At 38.1% G+C, this 24,197-nt stretch overlaps 1 pseudogene; it reads left to right on the forward strand.

The window, feature by feature from the left end:
* Nucleotides 1-24,197, forward strand: part of LOC114475185 (polyubiquitin-A-like) — an 81,427-nt pseudogene that overhangs the window by 54,145 nt on the left and 3,085 nt on the right.

Consider the following 24,197-nt stretch of genomic DNA (forward strand, 5'->3'; position numbering starts at 1 on the left):
TATGCTCCAAACTCTGTCCCACAAAAAGGATTAGGGTTCCTGCCTGCCACAGCTCCTTTACTCCTATAACACCACACCCCATCAAGCAACTGGAGAATCTCCATACTTTTTAATGTTTGGTCAGGAGCCAAGACTCCCGATTGACTTCTTGCTGGGTAGGGTGACAGAACCAGTTGGCGGTGACGTCAATAGGTGGCTGCAGGAACACCAGACTTGGTTACAAGTAGCCTTTGAAGGTGCCCGTGAAAGGTTGAGAGCAGCTGCAGCGCGGAGAAAGCAGTTTCATGACCAGCAGGTCCGGGATGTCTTGCTGGAAGTTGGCCAGTTGGTGCTCCTGCATGACTTTGGACGGAGGGGGCGCCCCAAGATCCAGGATCACTGGAGCTCTGTGGTGTACCAAATTCTCAAAGCACCACAACAGGGGGGCTTGGTGTACACCATTGCACCAGCAGAAGACAATACCAGAGCTAGAAATGTCCATCTGTGGCTACCGGTTTGAACTGATATCACAGGTATCTTTATAAAGTATTTAAGTTTAATAGAATTTGATGTGTTTATTGTCTATTTACTCACTTTATATTTTGTATTTTATTTCTGCCTACATCAACCCATTTAGTGTACTCTTTTACTGTTGATATCAAGCTGTTATTTCTCTTTTGTAAAATACTTGTTTAACCTCTGGTTTGTTATTTCAGTTGCTGAGAGCCAATAGTGGTGGTCCTTGTGGAGGGTTGTCGTGTGCTCTGCTGTGTAGTTGCTTGGTTTCTTGTCTCCACGTGTGTGTGTGTGTGTGTGTGTGTGTGTATTTGTCACCTTTTAGTTGTGTATCGTCTTGGAATCCCCCACTTTGAACCATTGTTTCCACGCTGGTAAGCCTCAGCACTGGTCATTGTTCTTAATTTACTTTTGTTTTATAAAGACTGTTTTTAAAATATATTTATGTAATAAACATGTTCATCTGGGAACACGTTTGAAGCTCCTTTAATCAACGGGCCTGAGTGCCTTGGGTTATACATTTATGTTCTTTTAAATATTACTATTTCCTTGGGTGAAACTATCAAGGTGGCGTTGTCATTACTAATAATCTCTCCACATTTACATCGATCACAAAGAGAAGAAACTGTGTCAAATAATTTGGAAAGCCTTCCTTTAGTGTAGTGGGCTCGACATGTGGTCTTCAAAGTAGCAATTATTTCTCTGTGCAAAATGTAATGCAGCCAGAATACTTTATATTTAGTTCATAAACAGGTTGCTTTTTTAGTCCACCACATAGAAAGATGTTTTTGTAAAAGAAAATACATGAATAAATAAAATGGTAGCAAGCAGTTTTTTTTCACCTGTTTCTTAGAATTCAGATTGAGCTAATGAAAACTAGCTTTAGATAAAAGCTTGATTTGCTTTTAGGTAGAGAGAGAATGTGTGCAGTGAGTGGGACTGGCCGCTGTCTGCTTATATCAGCCCGTCCCCTGAGCTGCTGTCACAGTCACACTGGGCTGACCGAGCCGGGGGGAGGAATGGCAGGCTGGGGGGGCTTCTTTTTTTCTCTCCTCAACTACAAGACAGAGAAATATGTCATCGCAGAAAACAAAAGGATAGGGATATTATTCCGACTCTACCAGCTGGCTGTGCTGGGATACATCATTGGGTGAGTGGACTCTTTGAATGACACAGAAACAACCAAGGCAGAGAGTGATTCACAAAGTTAAAAATAGAAAATGTTTTCACTTTAAAGTGGCAGCGTGTTTGAAAGCCATTCTGAAGTGCTTCTATTGATGTCAGGTGTGCTGTGCATGTGTGTTTCACAGTATGTAGTATAATATCTGAACTGATAGTATTCTTGCTGCTGTTTGACAGTTCAGTTCAAACTTGCCTCAAACAATGCTGTTAGGATCGCTACTTAGCACATATGTTACTTTTTTTTTATAACGGGCATGTTAATAAAGTTTATGTAAAGTAGAGCCCGGCCAATTAATTAGGCCAATTTTAGCTATCGTCGATTAATCGACATCGGTCAAGAGCCCGACATTGTAACTCATGCTTTGTTTTTTTTTTTTCTTTTTCTGTATTGAGCAAACGTTTAGAATATATATATAACAACCCTGATAGCACACATACATCTCGGCGACGTCGATACAATGAATGAAGTTTCATCAGCGAGACGTATTATGGAGAGCATTTGCTCATTGGGGAGACGTCGAGGAGACATCGGCGTTTGGCCGTTGTTTGAACAATGCCTTTGCATCTATAACGCATTTTGAGGAGCTTTTTTGTGGTTTTGAACATTTATCCATCGCAGTGTTTATTGCAGAGTGCCTCCACAATGGCCGCACATCCGTGTTACTGCCTAGAACGTGACATGGGTGATAGAATATTAATGTCAAAACTACAAGTCCAATCTCTACACAGAGGAACAAGATGAAGACAAAAACAAAAAACAAAAAAATAAAATAAATAATACATCGAGGCTTTTAAAGCGGATATATCAACAGTAGAGTAGAATACAGATTTAAAGGGGGCTATGGTTTTTCTGTCAGTGTAAATTTGTCAGTCATGTTTAACAAGTTTTTTGCTTCATTATTTTTTAGCATTTACATTGTAACTTATGTATTAACTTTTTATGTTGTGTGGAAACTGTAGCTCTGTTCTTTGTTTCCTGCATTATAAGCTGCAACCCATAAATTGGCAGTAATGATTACTAAATGACAACACTGGGATAAAAACACAAGTTCATTGTTTACAGTTACATTTAGACTTTTATGATTTATATATGTTTACTGTTTGAGATTTGAGCACTTTTATGTTTAGATATATTTTTAAAACATTTTATTCCAGAAATACAGTTTTCACAAGTTTGCCTTTTCTTATTTATTAGTGGCTTTACATTCCTTATATTGACAGTGTTACTAATTTAAGTTACTTATTATAATTTAGTTGCATTGTTTTATTTTGTCTTGCATTTTTTTGGTATTATGAGAATTGTATTCATTTACAGTATATATTCTATGTTCTTATGTTATATATCATATAAATTCAATAAAACTCTACATTTGCAGGGCTCACAGTTTTTGCATGCCTATATCATATAATGGCACATTATTGAAATAACTCTTACTTTTCCTAAATTTTGCAATTCTTCTCGTATAATTCCATAAAATTATAATTTTAAAGGTGAAGTGCAAACTAGGGCACATTAATGTTGAAATTGCTCGTTTTCCTGAGTAAAATATCTGGCCCACTTGAGATCAAATGTTGTATTTGGCCCCTGAGCAAAAATGAGTTTGACACCCTCTGCTGTACATGAAACGTATGTTTTATCGGTGCACTCGTCCCTATATGTTGTTATGCACTTTTGTAATGATACAACATCAGGGCTGTCAAGTTTCAGAAAATGACAAGAGTGAGACTTTAGTGACCTGATGCGTTTTGGCGAAAAAATGTGTCCTTTTTTAACATGGCTTTGGCCTGTTTTAACGTTGATTTATACCTTAAGACTGATGTCCTCACCTCCATGCCAGCGGCTCTTCCTGCACTGTGGCCTCCTAATGCTAGTTTTAATCAACCAAAAATTAGAAATGAAAACTAACAAGAATTTTGACAAAATGCATTTATTTGTCAATATTTAATTTCAACCAACTCTCCATCATTTAGCTGGGGACATGTCTCATGTTTGTCTCAGAGTTTGATGCCTTGATGACAGAGGCAGGGGCTCCCACTTAAAACACTGTGGCCCAAGGCAGTGCTACCTTTACCTCAGCTCTCCTTGTCTGCAACAGAAAGAAGGTCATTAAAAAGCAAATCATGTAAAAATCACAATTTTTTTCATTCCAATCATTTAGACTATTTTAAAGTTATTTACCAATAAAACAAAATTCACCTACTTAAAATAATGGCCCTAAATGGAAAAAATTACTAAAAGTTTATTTAATTTTTAAAAAAAATTGTATGTAAGCAATTTAATAAACTGGTTTCAAGTACAATTATCATCAAACAAAAGGGTTGACATGTTCTTATAGTCACACACAGTCTTTTTACTTTGTTTAACTAAAGTGGTGTAGCATTAGCATGAGCAACACTTGCTATATAACAAGGCAGCATATCAGTCTAGTGATTTCTATTTGTTATTGAGGCAACACACTCATATTAATAAAATCCTACTCTAAACAGTGTGTGAACCCCTCATTTCACACAGTTTAGACAATAATATCCTTTACAAGATAAAACGTTACTGTTTTGGTTACATTAGGCCTGGATGATTTGGACCAATATTCATATCTCTATATTTTTCCTCAAAATGGCAATAGGTGATTTAAACTTAAAACTTTTAAATTTTCTATCAATAGTTTTACAAGAAAAACAATAATGGGTCAAAGTCAGTGGAGCCACAAAGACTCTTTTATTAATCACTAGCAGCACAATAACAACATTTTGTGTCACTTTTGACTTTTTCCTTCATTAAAGCTGAAATATTAACTTAATACCATCCCATTTTACCTGACAAAAGTAGTTTTGATTGAATACCTTCCAAAAGAGAAACTTAGTTCTGATTGGATTTCATCCCCTGTGAACATTATAATTTAGTTTTTATTAGTCGATGAAATTACCATTAAATTTGGATTTAATTTGAACAGATGTAAAACATGGTCATGAGTCTGAAGGGGGAGTGTTCATGGGCGTGTCAGACAAGCTTGGAGTTTCTTAAAGAGACAGAGGTGAAGTTGAATCTTTATGAACTGTGTGCTACAGAATGAAATTTCTTTTAAGTTTTTTTTTAAATATTTGCTGCATTTTCCCAAAAAAATGTGGGTAGCATAGTTATTTGAGTATGCTATAGAATGGTACTATGTGCCTGAAAAAAACATGATACCCCCCTTTAAGGCACAGAAATATTTCTAGTAAGGTAGTCCTCCTCAATTTATTACAGACTGGGATGAGAGCGCATTGTTTTGCTCCGATGACTAAGCTTACATCATAAGGTGGACATTATTTGTATTTTATATTGCCTATATTATTTCCTTTATGTACAGCAGCAGAGCTACAGTGTTACCATAGCGCATATTTTATATGAATGAATAAAAGAATGAATGTCTTTATCCATCAGTGGATACAGAGAGCGCTTGATACAGGCTTAATCATTTTTGTACTCGTTAACATCTTATCTACATCTTAACCTGGTCCTAACCAGGTTAGCTGTTCAGCCACAGTTACAATGGTGATTTACCCCTGTAAGAAGTGAACCAGCGTCATAGTACAGCACACATGGAACAAATCACAGATGTTTTTTTGTTTTGTTTTTTACTTTGTTGACACATGCTGTCGAAGGTCACCACTACAAGGCAGCAGCGGTGCATGGACATTACGATAGAATCTCTAAGTAGACTTATTCGTTGAATTTTGAACCGATTTCCAAACTGTTTAATTTTTTAAAAACGTCACAAATGTACACAATACAAGGTATTATAGCTATAATACCTTGTATTGTGTACATGTGTGACGTTAGTGAGAACAGGATTACTATGGCAACAACACATCATAAGTAGGGTAAAACTAACCTGTCTCACGACGGTCTAAACCCAGTGTATAAAAAGTGTTGGATCCATTTTGTTTTAGGCTTTTATACATAAACCCAGCGCACGTTCCCTGACCATATTAAAAATGCTGGTTTCACCGCACAACACTTAATCTCCACACCCACAAAATTGCTTCAGAAATGAGCGATTTATGACAACTTTAATAGTGTAAGCACATCATTCCACTATAGATGTAATGCACTGTAGGAGCGATTGCCACCGGCCCAAGTTGGTCGCCCTGTTGACGCACTGCTCTAGTGGGCGGCAGCAGTCGATGCAGCGTCTACGTATTATAATATCTATGGGTACACCTAGGTGAGGGGGAAGGGAACAGGGAAGAGGGAGTCAGGGTTGGAAATGGAAGAGGTGGGGAAGAGATGATTATGAAGTGAGAGTCAGATGTGATGTTATAGTTGTTTATATTGTGTATATTGTGTTGTGTAATTCGTTCAGCCAGTCTGGTGACAAGTGTGGAGAAATTGAAGAAATAGTTCTGTTATTTTTTTTATTCTCTGTTTGGGAACCACTGTTGTAGAGGAGAACTTTTTTTATATATATACATATTAATCTTGTGATTATTAGTAAAAAAGGACATTATTTCAGACTGCTCTATGAGGCTAAAAAAGGTTTTTCAGAATAAAAAAACTTGACTTCCAAAAGGTGAGAATATGGCAACTAGGTTCAGAAGGGCGGGGGTTGAAACTACAAGATTTTTCAAACTAATCCAGTGACCTGGCTATATTCTGACCCTGCTACTGGAAACTTGAAATGAGGATGGTCGACAAACCAAGGAAAACGTATAACGGGAAGGAAAATACCAGTTGTAGGGTTAGTGTGGGTAGTGAAACCATTCAGACCAGAAACAAAAGAATTTTACAGAGTGAAATTTTGGATTGCTGGCTTCTTGACCATGGCGAGGTTGTTCCTTTTTGTAGACAGATAGCTGCATTAAACCTTTGACTGATATAATTCATTTATACATTTAAAGTGAGCATCTATAGGTTTTGCTTGACTTTGTCCACAATGATTACTTCAATTCATTTTCTGCTCTGCTCTATTTGAAAATAATAAAAAAAACTCATGAGATCAGCCATCTGCCTTGTTTTTCTTTATTTAGGGGTAAGGGGATGTGAAGGAGACTAGTTCCAGCTCCATTTATAGCAACCCCCAGTTGCTTTCTCAGAGTGATGTGAAACAATGAAGGTATCTAATGCACAGAGTACAACATTGACAGTGAAGGGACATTTCTGTCAACATATCTGGTTGTGACTAATGCTCATGGGCAGTGTATTAGTAAATGTTGGCTAGGACAGGTTAACATAATGATAACTTTTGCACAACATTACTTCCATCAAAATGTTTTTTTAGTTTTTTTTTTTAACAATTAAAAGAATCACTACAATGAAATGTCCAATGGTAAAGATAAAATTAGATCTTCAGCAGTGTTAGGAACTATACTTTAAAAAAGCAATTAGTTATAGTTACTCACTACTTGTTTCAAAAAGTAACTGAGTTAGTAACTAAATTACTCTATCATAAAAGTAACTCATTACCAAGGAAAGTAACTATTTGTGTTACTGTTATAAAAAAAAAGTTGCTATATGTCAAAGAATTCAGATTTTTAGATGCGTGTGTTGTGAGGTGCTTCATTAAATTTGAGTTGCTTACAACGGATGTCAACAAAGTCTTCTCTCCTGGATATAATGCACACGTCACATGCATGTTCTTGCCTTTGACCACAATTAATTTAAAGTAGCGTTTGCATCGCCACCTTAAAAATGACAACTTTTAATTGGACTGCTCCACGCTCGCCATCTCTGCTGCTTCATCAAATCTGTAGTGGTTGTGTGTGTGTGTGTGTGTGTGTGTGCTGGAACACGAGTAAAAACACTGGCTCTGATTAGCTACCATGGAACATGACGCCACCTTAGCCAATCACAATTGCTCACCTTGTGTTTAACCCACCTCCTCTTGCTGGCACATGTGTAAAAACACTGGCTCTGATTGGCTACCATGGAACATGACGCCGCCTTAGCCAATCATAATCGCTCACCTTGTTTTGAACCCACCTCCTCACTACAGCTGAGTAAGAAGCCAGGATTGCTTTCGGATCACAGTTTATTCAATCAATGCATGTAACGCACCTCATTTAGCATTCAGTAACAATAACGGCATTGTAGCGGCATAAAAAGTAATTAGTTAGATTACCCCGTTACTGAAAAATAAACGCCGTTACCTAACGCCGTTATTTTAAACACCGTTATTCCAAACATTGATCTTCAGTACACCTTAATTGTATGAGCTCATCACTACACTTGCAACAACTGCATCTCAAATTTAATAATAACATTGTTTACTGACATTAACTGTAAATTTGGAGTAATTCTAAATAACTGTATCACATATGAACATAAATATTAGCATCCATTCATCCATTTTCTGAACCGCTTGCTCCTTTTTTCAGGGTCACGGGGGTCTGCTGGTGCCTATTTCCAGCTCTCTTTGAGCGTTAGGCGGGGGTGCCCTGGACAGGTGTTGGTTGGGATCAAACTCCCAACCTCTCAATTATAGGCGAGCCCTTTACCACCCAAGCCACAGTCACCCAACATATGTTGTATGGGAGGAACAAGTCTGGGCCCAGATGTAAGACAGTCGGCTTTAGAGTTAAAATGTTCAATCTGTGCTGTGTTGTGAAATCAATACAAGGAGGAATGAATCAGGTAAACAGCAAGGTTCAGTTCCGGGAAGCCAGTCCGATCGTACAGATCCAAGAGGCAGATGTCGCTAGATGATGCAGGGTTCTTAACCAGCAAATCTGCACTATCAGGCAGCGGTACCATGTGAGGGGCTGAGGAGAGAAGAACCAGAGAGCGGTGCAGCGCTGGTCATGAGAATGCAGACAATCTGACAACTGAGAAGAGGCAGAGCAGAGCTTAAAGCTGCAGTTTGTAGAATCCTTTCTCTGCTCCGTTTTGAAACGGAAACCAAACTTTGCCTCCCTTAACGGTGTCATTTGTGAACGCTCTTGGCGACTTTTATCTCAATAAAGACTAGTGACAAATGTATAGACGTTATCTTGTGTTAGTGGAGCGTTTTCTGGTGTTTTAGAGACAGTAGCTGCATTTCCATTAGCCTCGGAAATGTGCAAAATCTAAATAGCGCAATAGAAACTGTTAATGGAAACACCCAAATTTCAGAAAAACACTCAAATATCTCGGCTTTACTGAGGACATATTTCAGGACATATTTCAGACGTTTCAATATTGAGGTGTGTTGCAAAAGTGTTATGGAAGCACTTTTTCTGCAAATACATGTCACATGACGTGACGTACCAGGTCACATGACCGCTTTTCTTCGAGTAAACATGGTGCGGTACGTGTAGACAGAAGTGGGGACCGGGTCATTTCTTAGCGTTATACTGAAAAAATATTACTGCCACATTGGGCGTGAAAGAACAAAGGAATACAGAGTTTTATAAGGAGATTTGGTGCGTCCGTCTTCCTGCGCCGAAGTCTCGCGGGATGAGATTTCACAGGAGTTGCGAGGCTCCAGCCCAAAACAATGTTTAATGGAAACACGTTCAAAGCGCAATTATTCTTTGTCGACATTTAGAAATATCACTTTTATTTTGCAAAAATCTGTAATGGAAACTCAGCTTTTGACATGAATGCACACGTTACTTTGTAGTTACTGTCCTGAGCAGTGGCTGCTGCCGTCAGCTCCTCCCAGTCACAGAGCTCACACAGTCAGCTGGAGGGATGGGAATTGAAAATCAGTTCTTTCTGAGAACCAGCACCCAGTAATCCAATTCCTAGGAATCGTTTGGTTGCTTGTATTTCAATTCCGTTTATCGGTTTCTGTTACGTCGCAAATATGTAACGATAAACTCCTCCAGGTCCTGTATATCGTGTTTATGCTAGCACCAAGTGAAGCTCCTTTCACCATATTGTTGTTTGCTGTCCACGGTGGAAAATCCACCTCCTCCACCCGCAGCTGTGCTGTCCTCCGTGCTCTGTTTGTAGCATCTCTGTTGCTACGCTAGTTACTTTCAGGTTCTGTACACTTGCGCTAAAGTTGCGTCTTGCACGGACTTTTCTTCCGAAAACAACAAACTTCAGCAAGAAGTTTATGTCCTCATAACAAGTAATCAGACACAGGAGGTGGACTGGTACTGATCGTTGTCATTAGTTTGCTCTTTCAGATGTTCACACACACACACACACACACACACACACACACACACACACACACACACACACACACACACACACGCACACGCACGCACGCACGCACGCACACACACACACACACACACACACACACACACACCCGTTTTTATCACACCGTGAGGACCAATGACAGAATGGTGTCTTATGGGACCACCCTTTCTGAAGGTCATACAGATCTGATTTTAACTTCTAAAATCATGAAAAATTTAAGGGAACACACAAATCACTTGAAAAAGTCACTGAAAAAGTTCAAACCTGAATTTTCCCCGGTCCCCACGGGGAAAATCGGTCCCCACGGCGTGAGTGATATTTCAGGAGGTGGACCCCACCAGGGTAGAAAAACCAACACACACACACACACACACACACACACACACACGGCTGATGACGTCACATATACCAACAGGGACGTCGTCTCTGAAGGGCCATTTATAGAAATGTAAACAAAAGCTAAACTAAAGTTTTACTGCGGTTGTACTTTTGGTTAATATGTTTTTCTTTTACAGAAGAATTATTTGTTTCATGTCTGAATTAGTTTTGGATCAAGTTGTTCAAGTTCAAAAGGAGCACTGTAAATATTCTCAAATGTTTGTAGCCAAAATGTGTCATATGTTGTAATAATAATAATAATAATTCATCAATTTTATATAGCGCTTTTGTATATATTATTATCCAGTGAAAATAGTCTTTACCTGGTGGATTAAAAGAGAGCTGATATCCCTGCAGGAAATTAAAGAGACAAAGATATTATGATAAAGAGTAAAAGCAAACAAATTAATTTGTATTATTTAATTCCCTCACCCAATGAGAATCGATAAGAGAATTGATAATGGAATTGGAATCGCTAAATTCTTATCAATTCCCATTCCTAGTCAGCTGTGATCTCAGCTGCCGCTCAGGGCAGAGCAACAACCATCACTCCAGACAATGAAATTAATTGACATTGAATATGCTTCTCTTAGGTTTACACACAGTTTATGCCGTCTGTTATCACTCTCCCTCTGACACCAGTGTGTGTAGCGGATCCTGCACAGTCATGGGGATCTGCAAGGATGCAAAGCAGTCTGTTCCTCCAGAGTATGTTTTGTGACTTTAAAGGTCCCATATCATTTTTCACTCGTCTTCATTTGTTCTAAGAACCCCAAAAACATAGTATTTGAGGTTTATTTTCCCAAACTCGCCTGTGTTCCAGAGTTTTAGCCTCTGAAATGTCACTTTCTGAGCAACTCTACACAAACTATGCATATCAATGAGTGGGCGTGTCTATATACGCAAAGTGACGTAGGGCCAGAGGACAGCCTGCCCTCCTCCCACCCACTCCGTAGCTGAGCTCATGATGCTTTATAAACACAAGACAGAGACTGGGCGTTCATCGGTACAAACGTAGACTGTAGAAAATATATACATAACACTACGCAAAAGATGCTGAAATGCTCACCTTCATGGGCGTGTCTGTTTACATGTCAATCACAGCAGAGAGCTTCCTGAAGGCGCAGGTTCTCCAGCTCAGTGCTGCGTTAAATTTGTCATCAAAGTGGGAACGCGTCATCAAATTGGAGCGAGGTGTTTGGGCTCGCCCTGCAGTAAGAAAGGAGCAAATCACCCTCTAACGTTTGAGGGAATCAATGAAAAAAACGCTTTGGGCATGTGTATGAAGCCCAATTAGAACTTTTATGATGTTTAAAGCACAGAAAAGTTGATTTAGTGTAACATGGGCCCTTTAAATTATTGCTTCTCCACATCAGTCTGCCTGTTTCTGCTTGATTTGCTGTGTAACTGTTGTGTCTAACACCGCGATGGAGACTTCTGCTGGAATGTCAGTCATTACACTTGGTATGTAAACGCGCCTAACTTCAGTCGAGCATCCAATAGTAACGCCCAAAACAGCTCATGGAGCACGTCACGCTCCTGAATGTATAAATGTCTTTTACAGGGCAAGAAGAAGGAGAATAGATTCACTGTCCACTCAGAACTCTTTGGATTACAATATACTCAAATATGATTATGGGTTTTTGACCAAATGATGCCAAAAAACAACATACTGCAGATTTAAATAGCAGGCTGGTGATTAGGTGATTGCGTGCAGCTGGGGAAGCAGGAGAGATGAGTCAAGCTGCAAGAGGCTGGGTCGGAGGTGGCAATAGAACTTTCATAATAAAAGCTGGTTGCGACAAAATAATGCTTTCTCGTTACACTTTTTTGCCCCACTACTAAAGTGTACTCAAAACAAAATTGAGTACATGTACTGTACTCTAAATTTAAGTACTAGTACAGCTTTACTATTGTTGATATCACTCATATCAGATTTATGCTGAAATGGCTTTCAATATGGCTGTTGACCAAGGAGAAGTCCTCCATCATCATCCCAAATATAAGCTTATATTTTCCAATGAAAATACAATATAAATGCTCAATACACATAGCAACCTAACTCTGACAGTTACTATGAGAGTCGAAGGCAACTGTGATAAAACATCTTTGAACTGATGTAGTATTATTAGGCAGTTTGATACAGATCACCTGATGATCTCTCAGAATAATGCTAAACATCATCCTGTTGCACAAAATGAGAGTTAAAGTACATTCAGCCATGAGATATGTTTAAGCAGATTGTAACTGTCCTTTTCTAGTTATATGGTCTACCTGGAACCTTGTGTTGTCTTCCAATCAAGAGGTTGATGGTTTTATTCTTGACCACAACTGTCCAGTGCATGTTAATGAATAAAGTTTAATAACATTGTAAAGCTCAAATCACTCATACACTCTAAAAGGGAAGTCCATTTATTATTATTAGTTTTTTTTTTGATTGGGTTTTCGCAACCCTGAAATAGGAGCAAGTGGGTCTAAAAATGAATGGATAAAGTAATTAATTTATGAAAGCAAGATGTAATCAAGAATCAATGATGTTAACCCAAATCAGATCAGGAACTAGAGCCCGACCAATATGGGATTTGGTGTAAAAGCCGATATAATTGCGAATATATTCAATATATTCGCCGAAATATGGAATAAGAAAGTTGATTTAAAAATGATATATACTATTCAAGAACAACAAATATTTTAATACCCAAAGTATGATTCAAGACAAAGCAAAACACAACAAATTGTGTAGAGCCACTGATAAATAAGAAAACGCAAACTGTATTACTGGAATACAATGGAGAGAAAAATAAATAAATAAATAAATAAAGTAGTTCAATTCCCAAACAGTAAACATGGATATATCAAAAAGGCAAAACGTTAAATTGTTAACGCACTTCTCCTAGTGTTTTCATTCTATTCTAATATAAATTATTCTTTATCTTACTTCATTTGATGGTGATGAACAGGTATGGGCTGTGATGAAGAGAAATTAGCAAAGGTGTAATTTATGAAGGTAGATATGTTGCAAAATGTGAGAGCTTGTAAAATGTGATGTGAGCGCTTGTAGAATGTGATTTCAGCTTGTGTATAAAAAAATCCACACACGTGAAATAAATTTAATGTCACAAATGTTGGATTGACCAATCAGAAGCAAGGATTTGGAGACAGTGGGCTGTGTCTTTTTAGCACAGCAGCCGATGATATGACCGAAACAAAGTCACTTTTCTTCACTGTAAAGGCAGGATGCTGAAATTTGCCACACATGGGGGAGCGGGGAGGGGAGGGGCCATTTCTACGAGCATGAATCAATTTTTGCTACAGACGTCTCACAAAATGTGTTGCAAAACTCAAGCAGCGCAGATTCACACGAGAAAAGTAGTTTGTGCATCTGTAGCGGTAGATTCGAGAAGTTGTAACCGGAGAGTTGTGGTTGTAAATGATCATTTACGCAAGTAATTAAAAAACATGTGAATAAATGTTGGATTACAAGTTTGCAGCTGTAATTTTATGTGTAAATATCAGCCTATACATTTTTTTCTCATCATTTGTGGCATTAAAATGATTTCACGTGTGTGGATTTTTTATGCACAACTTCACATCACATTCTACAAGCTCTCACATTTTGCAACATATCTACCTTTATAGTAATTCCCTAAAAAAGTTTGAAGTGAGGAAGTGTGTTTCAGGTGGGTGTTTGTGGTGAAAAAAGGCTATCAAGAGAAGGAGGAGGCGATCCAGACCTCAGTCATCACCAAGCTTAAAGGAGTCACTCTGACCAACGTAACAGAGACAGGCCCTTACCTATGGAGTGCTGAGGACTATGTCATACCTCCCAATGTGAGTCTTTCTCCATCATCCATCCATCCATCTATCCATCCATTGTAGAACCCTTCCTAGTAAGTGTGTGGTTGACCTTTTAGCTTCACTATAATCTTGAACATTTAGGAAAGGCTAATTAGTTTACCCTTGAGCATTTTCTCATCTCACTGTCACTTGTTGTTATTTGATCTAACAGGGCGAGCAAGTGTTTTTCATTGTGACAAATTACATTGAAACCCCCAACCAGAGACTGGGCTTCTGTGCTGAGGTAAGAGTGTGTGAAGAAGGAAGAATGTCATGTTTGTTTGTATAGAGGGTTTTCACGGCGCGTCATCAACCGTGTCATCAATCCCGAATTTTGAGAGGAAATGATGAACTATTGCCGTGTTTTTGGCTGTACTAATCAGTCAGACCGTGAAAAATGTGGAGTTTTATAGACTGCCAAAAGTTATAACAGATCAGGGAAGATCAGGTGATCAGAAGCAGGAGCGGGGCTAGCAACCAAGCTAGAAGTTAATCCTCAGAGAACGCCACTTCCTTCCATCCTGCGTTCTAATGTCCGCTCCCTGGAGAACAAACTGGACTACCAAAAGCTGGATTTAAATCCAGCTTTTGCAATGTTTGCATATACATCAATAACAATTGGTGCAACAATAGTGAGCTAATCTCATGTCAATGCTCTCCTGATGTAGAACTACTGACTATAAAATGCAGACATTGTTCTTCCCTGATGTTTTTCATGTTCTGACCAATTAGAATAGCCAAAAACACAGCAATAGTTCACCATTTCCTCTCAAAATTCTGGATTTGCTCGTTTGTGTGCTGTTTGTAAACCAGCTGCTTATCTCCAAAATGGCAACTTCCGGGTTGACAACACAGTTGATGAGGCGCCGTGAAAACCCTCTATTGATCGGAACATGAAAATAACATTAACAATTTCTCATAGAGCTTCAAGGTCCCAAATGGACGATGTCAAAGTGATGAGGACTGCATTGAAGGAGAGCCTGTGACTGCTGGCCATGGTAAGGATCATTGCATGATTGGGAAAGTTTTGAGGATAAGTTATTTATTAAATAATGTGCAACGCAAAGAAAATTATTTATTTACAGGTGAACTAAAGTAGAACTGAAGTTGTTAAGAAATTCCTTATGGAAATTTGAACCTGTTAAATGTTTTAATCTTCTACCTCTACTGTTTTAGGGTTAGCAAGTGAGAAGAGCCAACTGTTTGAGCAGGAACCGTTTAAACTCAACCCTTCTTCGTCTAGTTTAAGTTGGTTACAAAAAATTTGAAAATCTATCAACATACAGTAGAGTGATATGACTTCTTAAGATACATTAGTGGCCAAGTATCTTGCTAAATTATTGCTTAATACATTTTTAATTTTAATTTTAAGAAATGATAGAATTTTGGAGTCATTGTACATGATGTTTGGAAGATATCAGAATTTTATCTCAAAAACTGAAAATTTCTTACAGCATTTTGATTTGAATTTGGCTCTCATGTGAACATTTGCCATCAATGCAAAAATGAAGCATTTCTTAATAGCAAATTACCAATTAATATAAATAAATTTTTGACAGCTGTTTGAGATCTGCCTTTACACACTAATAGTAGCTGTGTTTTGCCTAAAATTGCCTGGCCCCGACCTTTGCTGAGCCGCAGCTATAATTGCACATATATTTATGTTGTTTAAGACTGTTTAAGTACATTTCTAGTAACTGACTGAGGACCCTTTACCTCTCTCTGTCAGGAATAAAGACGGGCCTGTGTTTAAACAGCACGGGAACCTGTGAGATCTATGCCTGGTGTCCTGTTGAATACAGCAAGAGACCCATGTGAGATTCCTTCCTTTGTGGCAGAACTTTGGACTTTGCTTCCACATCGGCGCTCACTCTGATCCTTTACTCTGACAAAGATATTTCACAGCTTCTATTTATTACTAATGCAGCCTGTCAGCAATGTTTGTGTTCATTTTGTCACCCCGCTCATTGTTTTCCTTTCTTAGAGAGCCACTGTTAAGGGAAGCTGAAAACTTCACCATCTACATTAAGAATTTCATCCGGTTCCCAAAGTTTGAATTCTCCAAGTAAGTAGCTGTAAATGTCTGTGAGTGTCTGTGGTTTTAAGATGCCTTGTGCCTTGAGGGAGCTGAGGGCCATCCCTGTTCCAGTGGCTTCTTGAAATAGCTTTAGGGTGCAGAGCAGTTTCTATTAATACCAGTGTGTGCATTGCACTCAGTGAGACAGTGAAACAGTTATCTGAGACGTCCTTGACAGCGTGCCTTGCCTCTGACAGGTGTCTGATCAGATGGGGCTATCCCTGAGAGCTACACCCTCAGGTCCCATAGCAGCCTCACTCATCCTCTAATTACCTCAATATGTCTCCACATTAATCTGAATATGCTCATCTTGAATGGGAATAGGCAGGTAATACAATCCCTTTTATGGAAATGACACAAATTGGGTGATATCCTGATGCTTACAGTGTAATGAATAGGGCTGTAGTCAACCAAGGAAATGGTTGGTCGACTAAGAGTATGGAAAACGTAGCGATTAGTCGACCAAAAAAAAAAAAAAAAAAAATGGAGAATGAATGAGCAGGTGCAGAGGAAGACGAGGAGAAAGAAAAAGAGAGACATATTTTGTTTTGGCATTTTGTGGTGCCAATTTGCTTTTAAACACAGACCATTTATGAGATGAAACTTATTTAAGGTTTGACCAGAACCCGACAAAGCAAAACCTACAGGTAGTGTTGTAGTAGTCGAGACCGGTCTTGGTCTCGAGACCAAATTTTAAAGGTCTCGGTCTCGTCTCGTCTCGGACTCGGAAGCATTTTGACTTGTCTTGGACTCAGGCTGCCCAGGTTAGGGATTTACCCTCAAGACCGTTCGAGACCAGCACTAATTCCTGCTATTTTTAAACTTTTTTATAATGTGATAATAACACGGAGAAGAACGGGATAAAACAATCCTTTATTCATTCTTTAATCCACCCCGTATAATGACCACAACCTTCCTTAATGTGACTGAGTGACGTGTGTGACACACTCGTGTGTGTGCGTGTGTGTGTGTGCGTGTGTGTGTGTGTGTGTGTGTGTGTGTGTGTGTGTGTGTGTGTGTGTGTGTGTGTGTGTCTGGCTACGGTTTCAGTTTGAACCGCGGAGCGCAAGAAAGGTATGAACTAATCATCGGTAAAAAGTCCAGTAAAACTCCAGAAAACAATCACCAGGAATAAATATTTTCTCCCTGGTAAAGACAGTAGCTCTAACAACTGGTAAAATGATAAACTGATGATATTACAGCCTGTGCAGCAGTATAGGGACGCATTCACTCTGCCTCTTGTTCCTAGTGCCTGCCAGCCGGTGAAGCCTGTTCCGTTTACCTTGGTCCATGTGTGTTTAATAATTCTGTGTGTGTCCGTGTGAAAGTCTGCATGTTTATGCCTCTGTCCATCCACTCTTTTCATTATATCCATGTCTTTTATAGCTTTTATTAAATAGTGTCGGCTGTAGTCCGGGCCGCCGCCATCTTGGATTATGTCGTCACCAGCGCGTCATCAACGCAAGTTGCACTAGCGCAGAATGACCCAAATATCTGTAAAGAGGTCTTATATTAGTCTATTATCTTTTTAAAGTGGTGTTTTTTTTTGTGGCTTTAGACTCCAATTACATTTATGTATATACAGTAATATGTTCCCCATATAAACAGGTTCACAATATAACTATTTTTATAGTTTCTGTTTCCACTGTTTCCAGGATAATAATAATCTTTCACAACAAGAACTGTTGATTGATTTGTCACATGACTGCTCCAGGGTTTGAGTTTGTTTTATTTTGTTTCACATCTACCTGTAGCTCTATGTTTTTTACACTGATGACAACTTGTTTCAGCATGTTTCACTTTTACAGTTACAATTGGAGACCTTCGTAATTAAATATCCTAGTTACATTACAGTACCCAAATTAAATTGTATCAACTAAGTGAATTCATAAAAATGGCCTGTGTAAAAGCTTTTTCAAACTAAAAAATTATCTTGTGAAATCTGTGACCTGTTGACCTGCACAACTCAAAGAATCAGAATCGAGAATTGTTATTTCTGTACATTCAGCTGACATAAAAAAAAATTTAAATATGGAGAATAATTGTGAATTTAGCAGTAGCAGTAGTAGTTTTAATATTTTAGTAAATTTGCAGGCACCTTTTTTCTCTGTCAAATGTATTTAAAAGAAACTAAAATTAAAGAGAGAATGTTATTTAACTGTCAAATCTTGTCATAATTTTATTTATTTATATATTTTTTTAAATTGAAAAAAAATGTTTATGGTCTTGGTCTCGGTCTCCGCTTGTCTCGGTCTTGGTCTTGTCTTGGTCTCGGTGCATTCTGGTCTCGGGCAAGTCTTGGTCTCGGATAGTGTGGTCTTGAACACAACACTACCTACAGGTCTGACAGACATTAGGTATTTATGTCCGTGTCCGACCTGAAACCGACAATTAAAACCTTTTTTCCTCATACAAATGACATATTTACGTTTGTTTTAGTGGTAAGCCTGCTTTTATTAATAAGCAACTGTTAATGTCAACATCAGATCAGCGCACAGGGAAACAAACACATCCAAACACAGGTGAGCAGTGTGCCTCGCTGCGCCAGAGACAGCAGTGGATCTATTTACATAATCCACGTATCAAATATAAGGATCATCCATGTTCTTGTGCAGAAAAAGGATTGATTAAAAAGTGGATACTTGTGCTTCAAATCTGTCTTATTTATTTCCTCTCTGCTCTTATCTGCTCTGAGGACAGCACACTGCGCTGACAGCTGAAGCGCAACACTTTTTTTTTTGCAGACAGCACTCACTTACACAGCTGTTGCTGGACATAGAATCATGTTTAGGCATTAAATAAATTATATTTGATATTTAATCCTCATCACCTATATAAGTGCATTGCATTTTTTTTTTTTAACGGTATTGAAACTGATACCGTTGCTGGTTGACCAATGAAAATCTTGGTCACCCACGACGACATCGACCAATTAATCGACTAAATGACCAAAGTTGGCAGCCCTAGTAATGAAGATCCACTTTTGTGTTTGTTTGTGTTGATTTTTATAGCAAATTCTGATTTTGTTTTGGTCATAGTTTTTGACTAAAATGCCACTTAGTTTTAGTCATAATTTAGACATCGGGATTATTTCAGTGGGAGTGTAAGAATGGCCTAGTGGGTTAGGCTCAAAACGTAGTCCAAGGTTCCAAAAATGCAGTCAAAATGTATTTATTTACAGTTAAAAAAAAGGCAGCAGTATTTACAGTACAGGCCTGAAGAAAAATAAAATGCATCCAACTTGCAAAAAGGGGAAAATGTGAAAACAAATGAAGACAAAGCTCTACATAAAACTCTGTACAAACTTTGCTTTACAACGTGACAGCTCTGATACTGACCACCAACCCCCCACAAGGCCTCCAATCACCTCTTATATAGGACTGAGGGGAAGGTTCCAAAGCACATGAGCTAAGGTCAAATCAATTAACTCATCCAGACCAATTAAAGACTGAAAAAGGAATTTAACATTTACCAAACACCTTTAAATTAGCATTAGCAATGGTAACTCATTGACTGCCATTGACGTCTAAAGACGTCATTTGGATTATTAACGTTGGCTGCCAATGACTTCTAAAGACGTAATTTGTGTTTTTTGGCTGGGGTTGCTAGGAGACAGTGTGACAAAGCTTTACCGTGAATATCGAGCTTGTACCATGATGTAGTGACCAACTGGTGACATGTAGGTGACAGCAGCGCACCTTTGGATGAGAGATCACTCGTGATGGGCAGAGCTCAGAGGGAGAGGAAAAGAGTTTACAAGACAGAAAATGGCGCACACTCGACCAGAGCATGTGTGGAACTAAGTATTGAGTGTCGCGATGGTAAGAGAAAATTGTCAAAAAAAACAAGGCAAGCGGTGAGACTCGGCATGTCCGCTTTTAGTGTTGGTGATTTGTGTAAAACTTGCCTCTATTCAAATGCTGATTACGGAAGAACGAAACAAGCTATTAACCAAAAAAAAATATTCTGATGAAAGTAGAGAGTCTAATCTTTCTGATTTCAGATTGCTATAATACAAAATATTCTGTGGGTCTTGGAAGATATGGGGTTGGCTGCTCTGAAAATGGCGGGCAGTGAATGAGTTAAAAAGTAAGCAAAATGTTCACATTTACTTGGCAAAACAGTTCACTAACATACTGTGAACTTACGTATAGCATTTAGCATATGCGAGGTTACATCCAAAGGCAGCTCTCTTTGTAGGCACTGCCTACCTTGCCTACCCTGACGGCACATCACTGGTTATTTGTGTCTACTATGAAACACCCCTCCAACTCTATTACATGTGGTGCCTTCCAAGCACGATACCACGATACAAATCAATGACAGGCTTCTATTCTGTTTGCCACTTTATGGTTCAACAAACAAACAAAGAAAGCACATGAAGCAATGGGTGACAAACACTTTTCTTACACTACTAATAGAGACAGGGAGTCTCGTTTTCGTCAACTAAATGACATTAAGATTTTAGGTGACTAAATCTGTTACTTAGAGTTGACTGCTTAAGAGTTTATTCATTTTTACAAGATACATTTATCCTTTATTAATCTAATATGAGATGGCATTAATGTTTGTAAATACACACAGACAGATTTAAAGTGATCAATGCATAAGACCACATGAGCTGTCTTACATCTGCAAACACGATCAGCTTACTGGTGTGACTTACAGCTTTGTCCCGCCTTCCACGCAGCAAAAGTAGTTATGATTGCCGGATACCTCCCAAAAAGGAAACTGAGTTCTGACTAGATTTTTTCCCCAAGTGAATATTATAGTTTAGTTTTTATTAGTTAATGAAAATATCATTCATCCATCCATTTTCTGACACGCTTGTTGCTGTTATTAAGGGTCTCGGGGGGTCTGCTGGTGCCTATCTCCAACTCTCATTGGGCGTTAGGCGGGGGTACACCCTGGACAGGGAGCTAGTGGAAAATATCAATATATTTTATTACCAAAATATGAATGAATATATCATATATATTCCCCCGAAGGAGACGGCTGCAATCCTACTCTCCGAAACTGATGCACCACAGACACATATCCACCAGGGTTGGGTGGGGAGAACCCAATTAATGATGCATTAATGATGTTTCTTGTGGAATATATCCAGTGGGGCATTCCATTAAAGTTACCTGATATTGCCTGTTATTTTCATGAGAGATAAATAATGTGACCGAAAATTAGGTTGCGGGGGGTGAGTCTGTGTATATATTGATATCGGCAAAAAGTGAATATCGAACATCTCTAATTGAAAACATAGGAGTCTTAGTAACATACTTTTATGATCTATAATATAGCACTGCAACCTGTGTCACTTTCAGAGGGCAAATTGCACCCACATTTGTTTTGTTTTGTAGTACTTTTAATAATTTTACCAGCTGTTTAGTTTTTTAAAAATTCCAAATACATTTCTGTGGATTTTGTTTGTCTTTGATATGCAAGATAGACTTTATTAAAACATACTATGTGAGCTTCAGAGCAATAGCAGGTTAGGGGAGGTGTTACATTAAGTTTGACCTGTAAAAATTATCCCCTATACAAACCACTGCTCTAAGCCTTCAATTCAATGTAAAAATATTTCGAAATGGATTGAAAAGAAAAGCCAGCACTGGAGCTCTGGCACCACTTTGCATTCCGGTAGAAAAAAATCTTAAATGTAATCTGCTAAAGTTTACATAAGAGTTCAGGTCATTCAGGTTATGGTAATTCTGCCTTAGAAATCATTTCCATTGACAAAGTTTTATGATTTTAACAAAAAAAAAACAAAAACAAAAAAAAAAACCAATCTATTAATTGTACAGTCAAACACACTGTTATAGGTTGGCTAGAGCGGTGATTCTCAACTGGTGGGTCGGGACCCAAAAGTGGGTCACAGACCTGTACTGGGTGGGTCACAGACAGCTGATCAAAAATATATAATTACTCATGTTGGACTTGTCTTTTATTTATTTTGAAAGAAACTTTTTCTTTTGACAGGCATGCTCTGAAATGCATGTTACACAGGAATATATATAGATTTATGTTTTAAAAAATATTGTGTGTTTTCAACAGCTTTTTTTGAAAAACTAATTTTGGTTGGTTGAATTCTAAAGAAAACGGCAGCGATTCAATGACAATGGCAAAATGTGGGTCCCAGGGTGAGACCAGTTGAGAACCCCTGGGCTAGAGGAATCATTCAAATTGGACACTTTACAAAATACAGGAATTCTTGATCTTAATATTTTTTTTCAAATCAGTGGAAATTATTCTGTGTCAGTCAGCACATGTCAGTTTGTCAAAGCCGAAGAGTTTGGACGAGGGCTGCTCAATTAATCGAAATTCGATTATGATTTTGATTATTACACCCAACGATCACAAAAATATCATAATCAAGGCAAAATTATTTAAAAAAAAAAAAAAAAAAAAAATATATATATATATATATATATATAATTTTATTATTTAATATGTTTTATTTTCTAAATAAAACAAACCCACTATTTTGGACATCTACAAATAATGAAGCTTGACACACACATGTTATTAATACTAACTTTGAGTTGTTTAATCCACGCACATGCAAGCTCCTCCCCTCCGCCCCTCTCAAAGCCAAAGCAAGCCTGCAGGCTAACATGAGGAATGTTGTTGCTAGGGTCTTGAAACACGGCAGGAGAAATGCAGCAAAAATACTTGGTAAACAAGTGGCAAGTCAAATTCTGTTATATGAGAACACTTTGGGTTTGATGATGAAGACGTAGAGCAAAGACACATCACGTGCAAGACGTGTTTTGTTTTGTGCAAAAGTGAACATACTTGATTTTAGTGTTTGAAGGATTTTATTTTTATTTAAAGAATATATTTTATGTTTTTTGTGCAAAAAATAAATAACTTTTTGGTTGACAAATAATCGTGATTATTATTTTTTCTACAATCGAGCAGCCCTATTTTGGACTGCCTTAAAAACCAACACAACTGAAATATAAGATATGAAGTTTGAATTTTACATTAGTCTTAGTATATATTAAAAAAAGTTGACCTGATGATGTCCACTTTTTAGGTCCAATGTCCTCGAAACGTCTGATGAAGGCTACCTGAAGAGATGCACACATGACAGTGAGAAGCATCCTTACTGTCCCATCTTCCATCTCAAAGATCTAGTCAGCAGGACTGGTCATGATTTCCAAGAAATGGCTGCCAAGGTACAAAGTGCTCTAATGTCTGGCAAATCAGGTGCAGTTTTAACAGAGAACAATGAGCTTCTTTTAAGTTGAAATCAAATTAAAACGTTCCACTTAGATAGATTTCTAAAGCTTGGTGTCTTTTCTATGTTTTTCAACTGTCTGTTGAGATCTGATTCCATGCATTTGACATAAAATCTGAACCTGCTCATTGGTTTATCCACAAAGTTCTGCTTGTAAAGCAGATTTCTACTTGTGGGCTGTGGGTGGATCAGTGCACTTGACATAACAAGTTAATTTGGATGTTATTTCTCTCTTTTTTTTTTTAGAATATTCTTTAGGTTGGTCGTCATTGGTTCGACAGAATATTATCGAAGCTTTACATTGTCTATGGTATAAATCTTACTTACTCTTGTAAGTTATATGTTCTTGGAGTTTCTCCCGGCAAACACATTAAGTAGAGACATGCACAAATCTTTGGACTGAGGGCAAAAGCTAGAATAGCCTGGAAAAAACTATGTAAAGTAGGAGTGGAACTTGCCCTTACCCTTTATGCTCAGAATTAAAACTTTCTCTTCTTCCAGTGATATGTTACGTTTCCACTTCCTTTAACATGACCAAAGTGTGGGACGTTCTGTCAACAGCTAGTGTAGGCCTCATAGATCAATAAACCAAAGATCATTTGCTCAAAAAAAGATGTAAAAGGTTGAATAGTGATGCTCAAACGTTTGTTTTGATCTCATTGTAAACACTCGGTTTATTGACATTGTAAGAAATGTTTCTTGCATTGAATTGTGGGATGTGGAGACCTGTAGAAGGATGCATTCATTCTTACAGTGATTTCATATGTTTGCCCCCAAAAATGCTACCAAAGTGACATAGACAACATATTTCTGGTGTTTTCACAGACTGAAAGTTGCTGCAAAACAACAGTGAATGTTTGTGTTGAGGCTGACACGAAAGG

This window comes from Gouania willdenowi, chromosome 14, assembly GCF_900634775.1.
Source record: "Gouania willdenowi chromosome 14, fGouWil2.1, whole genome shotgun sequence".
In the NCBI taxonomy this organism is placed as follows: Eukaryota; Metazoa; Chordata; class Actinopteri; order Blenniiformes; family Gobiesocidae; genus Gouania; species Gouania willdenowi.